The sequence below is a fragment of the Topomyia yanbarensis genome, chromosome 1, assembly GCF_030247195.1.
Source record: "Topomyia yanbarensis strain Yona2022 chromosome 1, ASM3024719v1, whole genome shotgun sequence".
Taxonomy (NCBI): domain Eukaryota; kingdom Metazoa; phylum Arthropoda; class Insecta; order Diptera; family Culicidae; genus Topomyia; species Topomyia yanbarensis.
Genome location: NC_080670.1, coordinates 4,111,347 through 4,120,530, shown reverse-complemented (window position 1 = coordinate 4,120,530; position 9,184 = coordinate 4,111,347).

Below are 9,184 nucleotides of genomic sequence, written 5' to 3'. Positions count from 1 at the left end.
ACGAAAATCGACTTTTTTCGACTTTTTTGTTCAAAGGGGGGGAAATTTCCAAATCGAACAGGTATTATTGATGCCAAATGACTTTAAAATGCATAAAGCATCAAAATTTGATGTTATCTCGAAAAATTTTTTTTAACGAAAATTGACTTTTTTTGACGATTTTTGTTCAAAGGGGGGAGTAAAGGAAAATTTCAAAATCGACTTTGTATTTTTGATGCCAAATGACTTTAAACTGCATGAAACGTCGAGATTTGATGTAAACTCGAAAAAAATTTTTTGACGAAAATCGACTTTTTTCGACATTTTTTGTTCAAAGGGGGGGAAATTTCCAAATCGAACAGGTATTATTGATGCCAAATGACTTTAAAATGCATAAAGCATCAAAATTTGATGCTATCTCGAAATTTTTTTTTTTACGAAAATTGACTTTTTTGACGATTTTTATTCAAAGGGGGGAGTAAAGGAAAATTTCAAAATCGACTTTGTATTTTTGATGCCAAATGACTTTAAACTGCATGAAACGTCGAGATTTGATGTAAACTCGAAAAAAAATTTTTTGACGAAAATCGACTTTTTTCTACTTTTTTTTTTCAAAGGGGGGAAATTTCCAAATCGAACAGGTATTATTGATGCCAAATGATTTTAAAATGCATAAAGCATCAAAATTTGATGCTATCTCAAAAAAATTTTTTTAACGAAAATTGACTTTTTTTGACGATTTTTGTTCAAAGGGGGGAGTAAAGGAAAATTTCAAAATCGACTTTGTATTTTTGATGCCAAATGACTTTAAACTGCATGAAACGTCGAGATTTGATGTAAACTCGAAAAAAATTTTTGACGAAAATCGACTTTTTTCGACTTTTTTTATTCAAAGGAGGGGAAATTTCCAAATCGAACAGGTATTATTGATGCCAAATGACTTTAAAATGCATAAAGCATCAAAATTTGATGCTGTCTCGAAAATTTTTTTTAACGAAAATTGACTTTTTTTGACGATTTTTGTTCAAAGGGGGGAGTAAAGAAAAATTTCAAAATCGACTTTGTATTTTTGATGCCAAATGACTTTAAACTGCATGAAACGTCGAGATTTGATGTAAACTCGAAAAAAAATTTTTGACCAAAATCGACTTTTTTCGACTTTTTTTGTTCAAAGGAGGGGAAATTTCCAAATCGAACAGGTATTATTGATGCCAAATGACTTTAAAATGCATAAAGCATCAAAATTTGATGTTATCTCGAAAAAAAATTTTTAACGAAAATTGACTTTTTTTGACGATTTTTGTTCAAAGGGGGGAGTAAAGAAAAATTTCAAAATCGACTTTGTATTTTTGATGCCAAATGACTTTAAACTGCATGAAACGTCGAGATTTGATGTAAACTCGAAAAAAAATTTTTGACCAAAATCGACTTTTTTCGACTTTTTTTGTTCAAAGGAGGGGAAATTTCCAAATCGAACAGGTATTATTGATGCCAAATGACTTTAAGATGCATAAAGCATCAAAATTTGATGTTATCTGGAAAATTTTTTTTTAACGAAAATTGACTTTTTTTGACGATTTTTGTTCAAAGGTGGGAGTAAAGGAAAATTTCAAAATCGACTTGGTATTTTTGATGCCAAATGACTTTAAACTGCATGAAACGTCGAGATTTGATGTAAACTCGAAAAAAATTTTTTGACGAAAATCGACTTTTTTTGACTTTTTGTTCAAAGGAGGGGAAATTTCCAAATCGAACAGGTATTATTGATGCCAAATGACTTTAAAATGCATAAAGCATCAAAATTTGATGTTATCTCGAAAAATTTTTTTTAACGAAAATTGACTTTTTTGACGATTTTTGTTCAAAGGGGGGAGTAAAGGAAAATTTCAAAATCGACTTTGTATTTTTGATGCCAAATGACTTTAAACTGCATGAAACGTCGAGATTTGATGTAAACTCGAAAAAAAATTTTTGACGAAAATCGACTTTTGTTATTCAAAGGAGGGGAAATTTCCAAATCGAACAGGTATTATTGATGCCAAATGACTTTAAAATGCATAAAGCATCAAAATTTGATGCTATCTCGAAATTTTTTTTTAACGAAAATTGACTTTTTTGACGATTTTTGTTCAAAGGGGGGAGTAAAGAAAAATTTCAAAATCGACTTTGTATTTTTGATGCCAAATGACTTTAAACTGCATGAAACGTCGAGATTTGATGTAAACTCGAAAAAAAATTTTTGACGAAAATCGACTTTTTTCGACTTTTTTTGTTCAAAGGAGGGGAAATTTCCAAATCGAACAGGTATTATTGATGCCAAATGACTTTAAAATGCATAAAGCATCAAAATTTGATGCTATCTCGAAAATTTTTTTTTAACGAAAATTGACTTTTTTTGACGATTTTTGTTCAAAGGGGGGAGTAAAGAAAAATTTCAAAATCGACTTTGTATTTTTGATGCCAAATGACTTTAAACTGCATGAAACGTCGAGATTTGATGTAAACTCGAAAAAATTTTTTTGACGAAAATCGACTTTTGTTATTCAAAGGAGGGGAAATTTCCAAATCGAACAGGTATTATTGATGCCAAATGACTTTAAAATGCATAAAGCATCAAAATTTGATGTTATCTCGAAAATTTTTTTTTAACGAAAATTGACTTTTTTGACGATTTTTGTTCAAAGGGGGGAGTAAAGGAAAATTTCAAAATCGACTTTGTATTTTTGATGCCAAATGACTTTAAACTGCATGAAACGTCGAGATTTGATGTAAACTCGAAAAAAAATTTTTGACGAAAATTGACTTTTTTCGACTTTTTTTGTTCAAAGGAGGGGAAATTTCCAAATCGAACAGGTATTATTGATGCCAAATGACTTTAAAATGCATAAAGCATCAAAATTTGATGCTATCTCGAAAAATTTTTTTTAACGAAGATTAACTTTTTTTTGACGATTTTTGTTCAAAGGGGGGAGTAAAGGAAAATTTCAAAATCGACTTTGTATTTTTGATGCCAAATGACTTTAAACTGCATGAAACGTCGAGATTTGATGTAAACTCGAAAAAATTTTTTTGACGAAAATCGACTTTTTTCGACTTTTTTTGTTCAAAGGGGGGGAAATTTCCAAATCGAACAGGTATTATTGATGCCAAATGACTTTAAAATGCATAAAGCATCAAAATTTGATGTTATCTCGAAAAATTTTTTTTAACGAAAATTGACTTTTTTTGACGATTTTTGTTCAAAGGGGGGAGTAAAGGAAAATTTCAAAATCGACTTTGTATTTTTGATGCCAAATGACTTTAAACTGCATGAAACGTCGAGATTTGATGTAAACTCGAAAAAAATTTTTTGACGAAAATCGACTTTTTTCGACTTTTTTTGTTCAAAGGAGGGGAAATTTCCAAATCGAACAGGTATTATTGATGCCAAATGACTTTAAAATGCATAAACCATCAAAATTTGATGTTATCTCGAAAAAATTTGAATCACGAATCACATAAAAACCAATTCCCTTTGGTAGCTGAATGAACGATACCGCTCAGGATCGGAAAGAGGACCAAAATTGACTATTTCTGATTAACGTGCAGTATCAAAGTGTCAATGACAGCAGCGAAAAACATTCAGTAACAGTGTTGAATAGTGTCAATTGCATGCAAAAGAATTGGATAGTTGGGAATCAATCATTGGCCCTATTCTGATAGTCACGACACCTAGTGACTAGAAGGAAATTTTCTTCTGGTTATTGCGCACTTCCCACACACACCTGGACTCTGCACTTTAAGAGTGCGAGTGATCAAACTGCTACAGAAAACACATGTATTTCAAGTGATAGAGATGGTACTTTCACAGACAGACCAGTCGAACTAACCAGTCTATGAGAAGAATTAATAGCAGAATGGTAAGTGCGCAGTGCGGTTAGAATCCAATTTTCGGTGCCACAAGCAATATCTGTGCTTCTAGCCACTAGGTGACGTGACTGACACTTGACAGAATAGGGAACCGTGTATATTAAAGTAAGGGACCATCTATAAATGACGTAGAATTTTTAAGTGATTTTTAACACCACCCTCCCCCATCGTAGCATTTCGTCACAAACCTCTAGATACCCCCTGATAATTACGTAGTCTGACGGTAACCCTTCTCCCCCTTGTCTTCGCGCAATTTTTTTTAAAAAATAAAGAACTATGTTAGATGAAACGGGTAAGATTGTCGTGACATCAGGTCAACACCCATTCCACTTTAAAAAAGCTACGTAGCATGACTTGTCTCTGCCCCCTGTCGACACACATCATCACAAAATGCAAAACTCACCCCTCCTCAATGCTACGTTATTTATGGATGGTCCCTAACGACGCTGAATCCCTCTGGATAGACTCGACACGTCTATCTTTTGTTTACCATTTATCTGTCAGTGTCATTCCAATCGAGTCCTCGTTCCAGGATACGAAGCGATTTTCTTCGTATTGAGGGATTTTACTGGTCTCGTGCTCGATTGGAATGACACTTACAGTTAAATAATAAGAATAAGATAGAGATGGCGAGTCTTTATCTAGAGGGATTCAGCGTCTTTATATTAAAGGATCTTAAATTATACATATATAATTATTATTTCTTTTTCAGTCCGATGAACCGAGCTAAACAAACAGCTGTACTCAGCATATGCAAAGGCAATTTGTTGCAAACAAAACATAAAATTCAGCGCGATGTCGAGGAGATCTGGAAAGATGCAAAGACAAATGCAGATGTTTTCGAGAAAATTATCGTTGAAGCAATTGAGACTGTGTTATGTTAGGTTAAATATATTCAAGATTGATGATTCGGCAATATGTGTGTACCCAAAATTCAACTATCGAAAGTGGGGTGACACCGACTGAACCGAAACGAAGGAAAGACTTGAAAAGAACGCCGGGTAAAATGTTGTCTTGAAAAAGCAGTTGACAGCGGACAATTTCCGCTTACTTCCGGTTCATACACGCGGAAGGAGAAGTTGAAGCTGCAATTTGGCGGTCGTGAATGTAACACCGGCACGATTTGAGTAAAAAGAATTCACGCGAGTATTAAAATTCTTTCGGAAAACTTGTCGCGAGTGAAACTCCCTCAGAAAACGGTCTACATCCACGAAAGTCATCAATTTATCCGATGAAAATAGCCCTCAATTATTCGCACCGGTCAGTGATTACGGTGGATCAGTAATTTTGTCGACAGCAGTGGTGATACGGCCGATAGTCTTCCCACGAAACCATCGAGCACGCACCACGAGAGACAGAAGGAAGATTGTCGCGACGGGTTTGAGCGAGAAACTAGTCGTGACGCGAGTGGCGGAGAGCAGGATCACAGGCGATCTTTTCGGAACATGATCCGAAAGTGGTGATAGCACACCGAGCGCCGCGCTGGAGGCTGGCCAAAATCTCAAACATTTATTTTTGAAATATTGATATTTTATATTTTTCCTAAATTTCCCATGTATTGATTGATGTATATTCAAAATTTTATGATTATTGGATAAGAACACGATTTTTAACATGAGTTTAAACGTAGCAAAGTCCGGACTTTTTAATGATTTTTATTTCCGAAACCACCATTGCTCTGTTCACTTCAAATGCATGTTGCTTTTCTGATTTTGGTCCGATTTTAGCACAACTAGTTTCATTGTGTAGAGGAACGAAAAAACTTGGTTAGTTAATTAAAAACATTAGGTAAATTTGCTTGGAACTATGACTTTTTCGTTTAAATATGTTTGAGGTGGTCAGATCAAAAATATTTTTTTCACTAATGTATTCCATACAAATTTCGGAATCATTTCGGAACGGTCAAATAGTATACATTCTATAGAAAATAACCTCTAATTTTCGAATATCATGGTCTCGTTTTGCGCCTAGGTGCGCAAAAAGGTTTAAGGAGATTTTGAAGATTTGTTGGTGATATGGAGGCACATGGTGTTTTGTGTAAAATAGTTAGACAATCTACAGTAAACCAACACGTTATACAATGGATTTAAAGTAGTGTTCTTCTTTTTTATGATATTGCTGACATTGGTGAACAGTAACGGAAAATCTATCATGAAAACGGGATCATAGTTATAAGAAAGGTTCAATGACACTGTATGGAAAAATTCATTTAATATTTTACGACTTTTGGCATCAAAAATGAGTTCAGCACCTCAAAATTAGCTTAAATTGTGATTTTCGGTCAAATTAGGTAACATTTGAGGGTTTGTCCGACTTTTGTTTGAAGACCCGCCATTGTGCGCCGTGACAAGACACATCCACTAACTCAGCCAGTTCGCATGGTCAAGGGTAAAGCGCGCGGTCGACCGAAGACACCGAGTTGGAGAAAAGCCGGACCACCGTAGACATCATCCGGCGCGTCGGTATCAACGATTCGATAGAGAAGACCACGTCGTTCACCCGGTAAGTTTACCAAAGCCCTCTCGGCAGCAATCGTACACACACGTATATCTTGATTAAATTCCGGCGTCCACGAGTCACCCACGAGAATAAGAATTTTGAGTTGGCTAGTAAACCTTATAACAAAAAGATAAACAAGAGCAAGGCAAACCTAATGCGGTTTGGAGTAAATACTGTAAAAAATGGAATGCGTCAAAAACTGTTGACTGTGCCAATCAATAAGGAGGGCAAGTGGAAATGACCGGACCGGGGAATCCGGATCCGGGAGGGGGAAGATAATGCCGTGCGTACGTATACGAAGAAAACGATGCGGGACCATACAGGGTGATAATGCAGATCCACGAAACAAACGAAGACACACATGTCAACAAACTTGCAGTTGGAATGCTAAAACGAAGGAATACAAGGCAAACGTATTCAACCCCAAAGTGGTGGGAAGGAATAAACTGCTCGTGTTACTTAAAATTCCACAAACAGGAAACGACATCCAGGCTGACAAAACGCTTCCGACTCAAAATTACAAGGCATACATTCCCAAACACTTTTTGACATTTTCAGGTGTAATTACTGGCGTGCCACTGGAAATGACGCCGGAAGAAATTCTCGGAAACATAACCTGCAAAGTACCGGTCCTGAGCGTTACTAGACTACACAAGTTTGAGAATGATCAAATGGTCCCGACCACGAGAATCGGAGTGACGTTCCGAAGTAATCAACTACCAACTGAAATTCGAATGTTGTTTTGCACGAAACTAGTCAAACCATTCTACAGCAAGGCAGTATTCTGCGAAAATTGCCTTCGGTACTACCATCGTACAGATAACTGCCGATCCCGGAAGAGATGCGAAACGTGCGGAAACAACCATGACGATCAATAGCACGGGCAATGCAATTTGACGGCAAAGCGTCCACACTGCAGACAAGGACACAAGTCAGGTGATGCTAATTGCCCATTAAGTACACGTCAAAACAAGCTAAAACTAATTCTCGCAAAAACCAATTCAACAACACTAGACGCACAGAAACAATTCCTAACCTACACCCAGAACCAGTTCAGTTTGTTGGAAAGCATCGAGGAATATCCAACGTTGATTAACTCGTATGCAAAAGTGACCCGTGAAACGAACGACTTAAGCAACCAGGCGAACAACATAAGCAATGCAAAATTTGCAGGTCGAACACGCAGCCAATCTACACCGAAACGCACATCAGAGGAAGCAAGTAACACAGTTACTGACAGATCGAGGTGTACAGTGGCAAGATGCGTCAGACGGATAATGGACGATCGGCGAACGGAGTAGCACTTTTTAATTGGTACAAGACAGATGAATTCGAGAAATTTCATTGAAAGTAGACTCAAATGCAAAAAGCGACACAGGAGACACACAAAGCAATACAAAAACAAGTATATTTTCAGGAAATGGACCTCACCTATGATGACAGTGACGGCCTAGTCAACAGCTATCAACCAAAATCAGCACAGGTAGGCCAGATAGTTGGGACCAGATCGATGAAAAGGATCGACTACAATAAATCGAACTAAAATACAAATGTCGTGCAAGATTCTTCAATGCAATATTCAGAGTATAGAGAAAAACGAGACAGAGCAAACCAGAGTTATGATAAAAGAAGGATACACTATAGCATTATTATCAGAAAGTTGGACGAAAACGGCTCTCGAAGATAGCAAATATAAAATTCCGTATTACAACAATCACTACTGTTGAAGGGCAGCTGGGTATGGAGAAGCAATGGTTATTGTCCACAAATCCGCACCAACCAGAACAATAAGCGTAGACTCATCGAATAACATACAATGTGTAGGAAGATACATAAGCAAAATTAACCGTGGTATCAGTGGCTCCAAACACATCGACAAGCGAATTAAAAGCTTTCTGTCAAGTCTATGGCAGAAAACTGAAGGGATCAGAAAGGTGATAATCGGAGGCGACATGAATTCACATCACAAGTTGTGGGACCAATACAAATCGGACGCGAAAGGGCGCGTTCTCTTCGACTTTATCAACGACGAAGACATCATCATACTGAATCGGAGAGAACCTACCTTTATTCCAGCGGAATTGAAAAAGAAACCATCCGCGATAGATTTAGTGCTCACCTCCCCTGAACTATTTCTGTATGCGAGCATGGAAATATTGCCATACGGGATTGGAAGCAGGCATCTGACTATTCAAGTGAGTATTTCGCATGTGGTAAAAATCGAAAACTGTTTTTCCACACCGTATGTTAGATCTTCATAAAAATCAATCAGCTTTTGTAGAATGTTGTTACAGTACTGCTGATTGATTTTTATGAAGATCTAACATACGGTGTGGAAAAAATTGCTTTTTCGATTTTTACCCCATTCTCTGTTTAATCTTAACCGATTGCCGTAAAAATTGATACATAGTAGGCATTTGTTATGGAGCGTGTTTGTGTGCTATTGGTTGGGGATTATCTGCCCGCCAGATGGCGATACAGAACAAATTGTGTTTTCTTCCTATTTCGTTGAAAGTCGCAACAACGCGCGATGGGTATTAGCTAGTATGCTATAACATTCTATTTAAAAAATTAAATTTCTATTTAAGGCTTTCCGATGATATTTTTCCAACTCCTATGAGATTCAAAACCGTATCTCAATGGGTAATATTGAGGGTTATCTAGCTAGAATTAATATTAGATTATTAAGCTCGTATACTCGGAGATAAACCGGGTTAAGCATTGAAGGCGTAATGCGAGGAACCGTGAAATGAATGACAGAGGTTTCGGATGGTTTAAGAACTTTTCAAACGCCAAC